The sequence below is a fragment of the Eulemur rufifrons genome, chromosome 1, assembly GCF_041146395.1.
Source record: "Eulemur rufifrons isolate Redbay chromosome 1, OSU_ERuf_1, whole genome shotgun sequence".
Lineage (NCBI taxonomy): Eukaryota > Metazoa > Chordata > Mammalia > Primates > Lemuridae > Eulemur > Eulemur rufifrons.
The window spans coordinates 82,034,180-82,041,970 of NC_090983.1; the positions used below are offsets into that span (position 1 = coordinate 82,034,180).

General features: G+C 35.6%; 1 pseudogene; it reads left to right on the forward strand.

Annotated features, from left to right (window-relative positions):
• The first annotated feature begins 6,564 nt into the window (after window positions 1–6,564).
• Window positions 6,565–7,075, forward strand: LOC138387497 (large ribosomal subunit protein uL6 pseudogene; annotated as a pseudogene).
• The last annotated feature ends 716 nt before the right edge of the window (window positions 7,076–7,791 follow it).

Sequence of the window (7,791 nt, forward strand, 5' to 3'; positions counted from 1 at the left end):
ACTTTTCTTGACCCTCTCCTATTTCTCTTAATCTCTTTTAAGGTGTGAAAGCCAAAAGTATATATAGCAAAGGTATGACAAATGCGAATTTTGATAGATGCTTCTATTTTGAGAAAAAAAAATTCCCATTATTACAACTCAACTCAATTTTTCCCTTCATTCTGGGAAAGCTTAGCTTTCCTTTAACATAGGGAAAAATGATTTCCTACTTTTACCGTCCTACCCACATTTGTTCTCATTTGCAGATAGGCAATTTCTAAGGTCTCAGATGAAGTTTAATATTTAGGTCAGCTTTTCACAAAATATGCTGGACACAGTAGTCGCTTCAGTTATCTCTTAGAAATGGATTTTATGCACAAAGAAGTCAAACAAACTGTAGCTTTTTCTTGGAGATTCCCAGTGTAGATTTGAAGGTTAGCACTCCTTATTTTTGCTTGACTCAACATTTCCCAGTTTGGTGTAGTCATAGAGACCTTTTTCTCAGATAACCTGTGAGCTCCCACTACCATCTCTAGTACAGCACAGACCTAACTATTGATCTCGTTGCTTCTCCCCTGCTTCCTACCCTGCTGGTACTGCTAACTCTACTTTCTTAATTCTATGCTGTTTACAAAGACCTGGAAGATTCTTAGGAAAGAAGAATGATACCCAGCTACTAGATATAATTTAATTTGTGCCCAAGCTTCTAGTAGCGAATGCAGAATGGGAATTTAAGAAAATAGGAGAAGATAAACTTACAGCAAGTTATGGAAAGAAGTTTCTGAGTTTCAGTCTTGATTAGTTCATCTAGGACAAGATTTGGTTCTAGACTTCATTAAGTTTCATTCTTTTAAGATCTGAGATATAGCATTAAACCTGAGTAAACATATTATTTTTAGTTATGGGCACTGAATTAGATTCTTATAGGTAAATAAAAAATTAATCATGGGGAAGATATGCCTTTATAATCTATGCAGTGATCTATCAGCACATAGCTGATGCACAAAAGAGTGATATGAACGCTCAGAAGAGGGCACATAAAGTGCTGAGAGAGTTTAAGAAGAGAAGAAATGCTTTCAATATTCTGTGGAAGATACTTCAACTAGGTTATAAAGGAGAAGTAGAATTTAGAAACATCAAAATAAAAAGAAATTTAGAGTTCAGGAGCCATGACTCATGCCTGTAATCCTAACATTCTAGGAGGCTGAGGTCAGGAGTTCGAGACCAGCCTGACCCCTTTCTACTAAAAATAGAAAAACTTAGCCGGGCAACTAAAAATACAAAAAAATTAGCCCGAGATGGTGGCGGGTGCCTGTAGTATCAGCTACTCGGGAGGCTGAAGCAGGAGGATGGCTTGAGCCCAGGAGTTTGAGTTTGCTGTGAGCTAGGCTAATGCTATGGCTCTCTAGCCTGGGTGACAGAGCGAGACTCTGTCTCAAGAAAAGAAAAATAAATTTAGGTTAGCTAGCTGAGAGGCATTTCAGATAGTAAGGCAGAAATGAAATTCCACAGCAAAGATATAGAAACATGGTATTAATAGGAACTCCTGAGGAATAATGCATTAATTAACTATTCATAGAGCTGATATGAAGATTAAAGTAGAAAACAAAGGCAGCTTCTGCTTTAAGTACTATCATACTATATAATTTAGGCCAACTATCCAATCCAGATGGAACAAATTGGAAAAAAAAATTAAATATGGATTATTCTATTGACTTCCTGTTGCTGATTCAGCATGCAAGGAGCTTGGAAGTTGTCACTGTTGTCCTCCAAGAAAGAAAAAAAAGCTAAACAATCTTACAATCAACAATTTTTCTTAGCTTTATCAGAGAATTTAAGTCATAGGGAAAACTTCTACCTAAATGCTGGATGGACAGGAAAATAGAATCACAGCTCATCAGAGCAGAGGCCCATGAGCAGATGCCTGATGTTGGAGCCAGAACCAGAGAAAGTATAAACAGTAATTAATGAATTGCTGGAAGTTCAGTGTGGATAAGCTTGAGAATTAAATACTTTACTGAATTTTACTTCCATGAGCTCCTCTAGCTTCTCAGGGTGAAGATCAAAGAAACACCCCTTTGTGCTTCTAGCAGAAGGAGGGGAAAAATAACCATTTTGAAATATATCAGAGCATTCTGTTCTCCTTAACAAAGGCTTCTCTCAAGGAAAACTATTGTGCCAAAGGTTTTGGCATCTTGGCATTTCCCAGAGCCAGGCAAACTTGGGAGAAGATAAACACCCAAGACCAGCTCTCTGTAGCCTTCCACCTGGGGGAAAGGAAAGACTGAGACATTCTGGACAAGAGAAAACTACAAGGACGGTAAAAAGATCATGGTTTTGAGGTATTAAGGGGGAAGAAGAGATGAATGAATAGATAGGGCATAGGGAACTTTTAGAGCAGTGAAACTATCCTGTATGATACTACCATGGTCGACACATGCCATTTTACATTTATTAAGATCCATAGAATGCACAATACAAAAAGTAAACTCTAATGTGGGAAGCTATGTGCAGTGTGTGTGTATGGGGGGTAGATATGAGAATTCTCTGTACTTTCCCCTCAATTTTTCTATAAACCTAAAACTGCTCTTTAAAAAATGTCTATAAAAAGTTATGATGGAAGGCATAAAAATCTAATAAGATAATGAAGAAAATATTATGTAAAAACATAGGAAAATATACAGTCCCAAGAAAATGAGACCCATCATTTCTCCAGGGGTATTTTGACAGGGGCCGGTGATGAGGTGAGAGGCTAAAATTAGGTTTGATGGACTTGGAAGCTATGGAGATCGCAAGGAGACAAATAGAAATCCTGAAACATATAAATAAATGAATAAGAATTTAATAATAGGGTATAATGGTTTCTTAGATATAGCTGAAGTAGGAATTAGTAAATTGAACTATACATCAAAACGAAAGTTCCAGAATAAAGCATAAAGAGGAAAAAATATGCAAATTATGCAATAGAGAATAGGATATAGACGTTATAATAAGATTTAACATAGTATGTAATGATTAAGAAGGCAAAACGTAAGAACGAGGCTAGAAGGAATAATTTAAGAAATAACGGCTGAGAACTTTCAAAATGTATCAAAAAAAAAAAAAAAAGACACAAATCAATAATCTTATGAAGGCCAAACAGGAAAAAAATCAAAGGAAACCAACACCTAGGCATGGCATAGAAAACTGCTGAAAAGGCCTGGTGCAGTGGCTCATGCCTGTGATCCTGGCACTCTGGGAGGCTAAAGTGGGAGGATTGCTTAAGGCAATGAGTTCCATACCAGACTGAGCAAAAGCCAGACCCAATCTCTACAAAAAATAGAAAAATTAGCCAGGCATGGTGGAGCATACCTGTAGTACAGCTGCTTGGGAGGCTGTGGCAGGAGGATCTCTTGAGCCCACGAATTTGAAGTCATAATGAGCTATGATGACACCACTGCACTCTAGCACGGGCAACAAAGCAAGACTCTTGTCTCAAAAAAAAAAAAAAAAGAAAGAAAGAAAGAAAAAAAGTAAAAGAAAAAGAAAGAGAATTGCTGAAAACAAGAAAGAATGGGGCAAGAAAAATCTCTGAGGAAGTAATGGATGAAAAATTTCCAACTTTGACTAATTACATAAATTTACAGATTCAAGAAATTTAATGTATAAATATGTAGACTATTATACCAGTCACATCATAGTGAAACTGGCCAGAGAAACATGACACATTAAATATAAAATACTTACAAATACATTTCACAAAAAATAAGATATGTACACTGAAAACATCAAAAGATTTATGAAAAAAATTAAAGAAGATATATGCATATCATGTTTATGGATTGAAGGACTTAATATTTTAAGATATAAATTATCTTTAGATTGAGTTATAAATGCAATGCAATTGTTGTAATCCTAGCAGAATTCTTTTTTAGAAATAATCTAGCTGATTCAAAAGTTTGTGTAGAAATGCAGAGGATTAGAGTATTCAAAGCAATCTTGACTAATAAAAAATAAGTTACAGGATTTTAAGATTTACTGTAATGCTATGGTAATCAGGGTAGAATGATGCTGGAATAAAGATAGACAAACAGATCAATAGGACAGAAGAGAGAACTCAGAAATAGCTCCTCAATTATATATTCAACTAATTTTCAAAAAAGTTTCTAAAGTAATCCAATGGAGGAAGAAAAGTCTATTAAATAAATCATATTAAAACAACTAGAGCTTTAAATAAAAAAATAAATTAACTGCAACTTTATCATACATAAAAACTAATTTTGGATGGAACATAGACCCAAGTATTAAATCTTCTAAAAAACAAAACAGAAGACAATATCATCACAACTTGGGGGGATGAAAAGGTTTTTTAGATAGGACACACACCAAAAAAAAAAATAATAATAATAAAAATAACCGTAGAAGAAGAAGTAGAAAAATAAATTAGATTTCATAATTTTTAAAATTTTGCATGTCAAAATATACCATTGAGAAAATGAATAAGCATACATAAATGGGAGAAAATATTTTCAAAACATATATCTGATGTAGGATTAGAATCCATAATATAGGTAAAAGAAAAATCCTACAATTAATTCAGCCACATAAAGACAAAGCCAAATTTTTAAAATAGGTAAAAGAATTGAATAGTCACTTCACAAAAGAAAATATACAAGTGTCCAATAAGGTCATGAAATGACCTCAACATTGTTAGTCATTAGGAAAATAATAACATTCACCAGAATTTCAAAAGCAAACAAACAAATTCCCAACAGAAGTAGCAAATGCTGACAAAAACTCAGAGTACCCAGACTCTCCTTCCATATTCAGGGAGTGTAAAACACTTTGGAAAAGTTCTTGCAGTTTTTTAAAAACCTAAACATGTACCTGTTCTATGAGGTAACAGTTTCATTCACAGGTATCGACCCAAGGGAGAGGGGAGCATATGTCTACTAAAAAACTTTCACAAGAATGTCATCAGCAGTTTTATATCATAGTAGCTGAAAACTGGACATAGCACAGGCGCTCACAAATAGGAGAACAGAGAAACAAACTGCTACCTATTAATATATTAATAATTTAATACTACTCAGTGATAAAAGGAACAAAGCACAGGCACACATAATAATATGGATGAATCTTAAAAATATATTAATGAAAGAAGCTTTACTCAAACACGTATGATTTTATTAATATGAATTTAGAGAATAAGTCAAATTAACCTATGTTTGCATATGGCAAAACTTACCAAACAGTACACTTAAGATCGGTACATCTCACTCTATGTAAATTTATGTCAAAAATAAAACAAAACAAAATACTCATCAATATTTATTGAATTCTAATTAATGATCTGAATGTTGTAGTATTGAGGGATGAAGTGTACTATCTGTTGCTTAGTTTGTAATGCTTCAAAAAGATTGATTTGTAGATGACTAGACAGGTACATGGATGGATAAATATGTGATGAAGCAGCCATAGCGAAACGTTAATTGCAGAATGTAGGATGTCGGTATGTGAGTGTGCAGGGACCAAGGGAAATCTTCCCCTTTGCCTTCTGAAGATTCACTGAAAATCGACTAACAAAAAGCAGATGAATAGGGGAAAAAAACATACAAATTTATTTCATTATATATTTACCTGACACAGGAGCCTTCAGAATAAAGACCTAAAGATATAGGGGAAACTGTCAGTTTTTATGTGTAGGCTCAACAAAGTATGGACAGGTATGCAGAAATAATGATTGGACAAAAAGTTTATGATCTAATGGTAATGGACGAGGTGGGAAAATCCAGCAAGGCCCGTCTGTGTAGATTGTTCTTTGCTTCTCTGTGTAGCATTTCTTCCTCCTGGGCTTGGGGAGGACCCTCTCTGGAATGGGGGTCTTCTGACCAACCTACAATTAAACAAGATAATTTCTTTATGACCAGTTTTTACACAGAAAGGTGGGGGGGAGGACTTAGAGTGATATTTTTAGGTTTTATGGCTTTTTTGTGGAAGAGGGGCTCTAGTATCTACGGAGCTGCCTTGGGGAAGAGGGATTCCAGTTTGTACGGCTAGTCTCACTGGAGAATGAAAAGCCAGAGACAGGAGGTCAAGGGAATGTCAGAGAGAAACATTTGCTTGTGAAGCTGCTTCTGAGGTCTTCATTTTGGTATATCATTGTCTGAGCACCAACAGGTATTTAATGATCAATTCTTTCAATTTTTGGTATGTTTGAAAATTTTCCTGATGAAATAATGGAAAAAACATAGGGAGCAAGAAACAATCCCATGCAAATATGGGTACTTGACTTATGATGATGGTTGCATTGCAGAGTAGTATCTTTTCAATAAATGGTGATGACTTAATAGATATTATGAAAGTGAAACTTGACCCACACTTCATACTGTACCTGGAAAATCAATTCTATGAGCATTATGGATATAAATATAAAATTATAAATGATAAAGCTTGTAGGAGATAATATAGAAGGTGTCTCCATGATCTCAGGAGTTGAAAACGTAAAGTTAAATGTCTTAGGGTAAGTATCTTCATGAACCAGATTCTTAAATCATTAACCATCGGGAAAAACAACTTGCTAGTTTTTTCACAACTGCTGAGAGAATGAAGGTCATTCTCAGCAACCAGAAGGTACACACAGTCATCCTGAAGGCCTCCAGAGGAGCCCTGCCAAGCAACTTCAATCACATCAATGTAGAACTTTGTCTTCTCGGAAAGAAAAGGAAGAAGCTCTGTTTTCACAAATGGTGGAGAAATAGAAAGGAACTAGCTACCATTCCCACAATCCAGAGTTTTGTACAGAACATGGTCTGCAGTGTTACACTGGGCTTCTGCTACCAGATGAGGTCTGTGTGTGCTCTTCCCCATCAGCGTCAGGAGAATGGGTCTGGTGGAAATCCAAAATCACTTGAGTGAAAAATATACCTGCAGGGTTTGGATGAGGTCAGGTTTTGCTTGTTCAGTATCTTAAGCCCAATACATGAGTTAATCCTTGAAGGAAATGACATTGAACTTGTGTCAAATTTAGCAACTTTGGTTCAGCAAGCCACAGCAGTTAAACACAAAGAAAAATTTGGATGGAATCTATGTCTTTGAAAAAGGACTAATTCAGTAGGTTGATGTAACAATCTAAGAATTGTCCAGCTACAGAAACAACAAGATGCTGGATGGTTCATAAGACCTATTTGTTATATTTTAAAGATGCAATAAAAGTCCTCTATTGGAAAAAAGAAAAAGAAAACCTTGCTATTTTGGACTATATTAATGAAAATCGAAGACATCATTAAATAAGATTGGGCTCAACTCCAAATACAACATGGGCAAGTGAGAATTTATAGCCAAGGAGCAGACTGGAGGTCAGTGGATGGAAAATTACTAAGAAGAAACATCAGGGGTGACAACCCAAAATAAGTGACTGAGGCAAAGGTCCCAATCAATGAAGATTTATTAAGCCAAAGTTTGAGGACATGCCCGGGAAAAACACAAACCACAGACAAATCTGTAGCTGTTTTTCCAAAGTGAGATTTGGAAATTCAGACTTTAAAGGGGATAGGGGGTACAGAAAGAAACAAAGAGGAAGGGGGTGTGTAGTGAGACAAAAGAGACAAAATGGTTACATTCTTGTCAGACTCAGGAAATCTATATCTTATACAAGATAAGCAAGTGTTAGAAGAGAAAAAGGGAGCGAAGGAAGCATCAATTATGCAGATGTCTCTGGGTAGGTGGAAGAATGCTTGATCTTGTCTTCTTTCTGTTCTGCACTTAGGAAGACAAACCTGTAATCAACATTGTTAGTGTGGGATCCAACAGACTTTAGTTTTAGGAGCCAGA